This window comes from Silene latifolia, chromosome X (assembly GCF_048544455.1).
Source record: "Silene latifolia isolate original U9 population chromosome X, ASM4854445v1, whole genome shotgun sequence".
NCBI lineage: Eukaryota > Viridiplantae > Streptophyta > Magnoliopsida > Caryophyllales > Caryophyllaceae > Silene > Silene latifolia.
In genome coordinates, this window is record NC_133537.1 from 258,838,171 (window position 1) to 258,841,853 (window position 3,683).

The 3,683-nt window shown below is 38.1% G+C and overlaps 1 non-coding gene across 1 annotated transcript; it reads right to left on the reverse strand.

Moving 5' to 3' along the window:
• Window positions 1–2,152: 2,152 nt before the first annotated feature.
• Window positions 2,153–2,259, reverse strand: LOC141625463 (small nucleolar RNA R71). Its single transcript, XR_012535243.1, has one exon. It is a non-coding gene; the product is annotated as a small nucleolar RNA R71 (small nucleolar RNA).
• Window positions 2,260–3,683: the final 1,424 nt, after the last annotated feature.

Here is a 3,683-nt window from a genome sequence, read left to right on the forward strand (position 1 = left end):
AAATGGAGCTTAATTGATCGCATCTAATGACTAAGCATCAAAGAGAAGACATCACTAGAAGGCCTATGTAGATAATAAAGTGAAATGGGTAATGATGAAAGGATCCTTTCATCCCCAAAATGATCCTTGCGGATTGTGAAGGAGGAAAAAGAAGAGAAGCAGTCTGCCGAGGAATTCGAGCGGATCACACATGATCCGAGCGTCTCCCATCACCACCATCCGAGCGTCTCCCAGCCAAGACGCTCGTCTTGCAGCTATAGGATCCGAGCATCTTCCAGACAATCCGCTCGGATCATAGAACAGAGAGCCTGTGCCACATTTCAAGACGCACAGATCGTGGCAAGACTAGCAAGACGGATATGCTCTTTTCCTTCGAGAGGAGCATTTCCTCAACTTTTCTTAAGGACTAAATAGTCATTTAAGGCCTTAGTAACCCTTATCTTTGTACTTAATCTTTAGTATAAATACCCCATCGTACTACCTAGATTAGCATCAATTAGTAATCAACTTCTAATTAATTTTTATGCTCTCCTAATTAAGTTCTTAATCTTGTATTCAACTCTTAATCAAGTCTTAATACAAATCTCAATATTAATCTTTCCTTAATTTCTCTATTGTTCTTCATTTATTTTGGGTAATTAGAAGATTATTTGGGTTTATTTGGAGGATTGACAACCTTCCATCAATTATCAAGTACTTCTATTATTCTTTGCTTTATTATTTGGAATCATCTCCATAGGTATAATTCTCTCTTAACCTTGTTTAATTATTGTTAATCACTTTCATTTATTCATCATGTTTTGCTTTGCTAGTATGATTGACAACCTTGTTAGCATGTTAAACTTGATAATGAGTGAGTAGTTTCCTTAACTAGGGTTAATGGGGAATTAGGGGAAACCAACATGGGGATTGATTCATGCTTAATCTAATATGTTTTCATAATTAATTTGCTTGCTTATTGTGACTTCAACTTATGCACATGTTATGTTTGATCAAATGCGAGCCTATGAATCCTTGCATTTTTTACCCATCACCTATCTTTTCAATGAGACTTGTAAGCTTATACACCAACTCGATCCCATCACAACAATAAGTGCTTGCATCTAGTAGAGAATATGTTTGAATGATCAACTCCCATGAATCCCCTATGAACCCATGACACCCTAGTGCTCTTAATCAATTGTTTACATCTCATTTTAATTACCTTGCTTGTTTTTATTACCTTATTTTTTTTTGTTGATTACTTTAGTTGATCTCCTATCTCAACCCAAATTTTGACACCCTTAGACACAACCATTTGCAATTGAAAATACTACATCAATACCCGTCCCTTGGGATCCGACCTTTACTTGCCTCTTTACTAAGAGTAGTCTGTGAAGTTATAAATATTGTTTTGGTTAGGTAGCTTTTGACGACGAGTCTTAACCGATACCAAAAAATGGCGCCGTTGTAGGGGACGGTGTTAACTTGATTTGATTTTCGTTTATTGTTTTAAGTTGTGTCTTTCTTTACCTTGGGGAAGTCAATCTCCTCAAGGTTATTCTAATTGTTTTCAAGTTGTTTGATATTTTGCATCTCTAGGAGATCACAAGGTAACTTGTTACCCATTGATCTTGAAATTTAAAGAACTTTGACCAACAATAGAAGACTTGTTAGAGGTACTTTGAGAGGTATTGGAGAAATTGTGGACATTCAACCAAATAACATTGAGTTTACCAACCCTTTTGCAAGAGAAGGATAGGACAACCCAATACAAAACCCACAACAAAATCAACCCACAATGCCTAAATTCTCATCATATTCCGTACCAACTGAGGAGAACCTACCAAATGGTACTCCTACACCACAACATTTAACCGGTAATTTCATTGCCAAATCCGCATTTATACAACTAGTTGAGAGAAGTCAATTTGGGGGGATGCCTAGTGAAGACCCTCATTCTCATATGGAGACTTTTTGTGACTATTGTGATGCGATTTCTCAAACCGGAGTTACTCAAGACCAAATCCGATGGGTCTTATTTCTTTTTTCTTTGATTGGTACCGCGAAACAATGGTTTAAAAGCCTAGAAAAGGCTACTCTTGGTATTGATTCTTGAAAGAAATTGGCACTTGCTTTCTACAAGAAATTCTATCCTCCGGAAAAGAATAACATGTTGAGAGCCCAAATCACCGGGATCAAACAAAGGGATGAGGAATCATTGTATGAGGCATGGGAGAGATTCAAGGACACTTGTTGTTCTTGTCCACATCATGGACTTAGCAAGTGGTTCCTTGTGCAACCATTTTGGAATGGTCAATATGAAGACTCCGAAATATTCTCAATATGGGATCCAATGGTATGTTTACCGAAGTTGATGACAATCAAACATGGAACAAAATCGAAGAAATGGCAGTTCATAACTCGCAATATAGTAGGCCTCGGAAGGCTACTAGAGGAGGAAAGCATGAGGTAGATTCCATTACACAATTGGGTGCTCAACTAAGTGCTCATATTGACACCATCAATTTGAAGTTTGAAAAGGCCATGGCTAAACATGAAGATGACTCCAAATCACCCAAACAACATGTTAATGCTATGGTGGCATCATCCTCAATTCCATGTGGAGTATGTGAGAGTTGTGGAACTTTGGGACATGACCAAAGTGAATGTAGGGGGACAAGTAAACAAGTGAATGCTTTCCAAGCATACAAGAGTGGCACCCCTTATTCCAACTATTACAATGAGAATACCAAATTCTATCACAACCTTTCATACAAAAGCCAAAATGTTCAAAACCCTCAACCAACATACACCCCACCTCCAATGAGTAATCAAGCTCAAAGACCCTTTTACAACCAAAGCCAAGGTTATCAAAATCAACCCTCTTACAATCAATCCAATGACCAAAGCTTTGATGTTCAAAAAAGGGTCCTCCAAATGCAAAAGAATCAACAAGAATTTTTCACTCAAATGCATAAAGATAGCCAAGCAAAAGATATCACCATCAACAACATACTAGCTCACACAAAGATGTTGGAAACCCAAATGTCTCAATTAGCATTTTCTAGCTCTCAAAGACAAAAGGGGCAATTACCACCTCAAAGTAATCCCCCAAGACATGAGTCGGTGAGTGCCATCCATTTGAGAAGTGGTACAAGGTATGAAGGGCCAAAAAAGCAAAGTGAGGAAGACATTGTGGATGTTAGTGACAAGGAAAGAGTTGTGGAGAAGTCTAAAGAAGAAGAACCCACCATCCAAGAAGTTTCAAAGAAGAGAAATAAAGAGAAGGCTAAGGAGAAAGAGCCTATTGTGATTAGACTTCCATTTCCAAGTCGTCAAGCTAAGCCTAAGTTTGATGAACAACTTGGAAAGTTCATGGAGATTGTGAAGAACTTAGAAGTCTCAATTCCATTCACGGAATTAATCAATCATATTCCGGCCTATGCGAAATACATGAAAGATATTCTTACAAAGAAGAAATCCATTCGGAAGCTAGAGACTATTACATTCACTAAAGTGAGTAGTGCTATTCTACAAGGAAGTTCACCTCCAAAGCTCAAAGATCCAGGAATTTACTCTATTCCATGCACCATTAGCGACACTACAATCAACAAAGCATTATGTGACCTTGGGGCAAGTGTGAGTCTCATGCCATACTCGGTGTGCAAAAGGCTAGGAATAGGAGAACTCAAATGCACCAA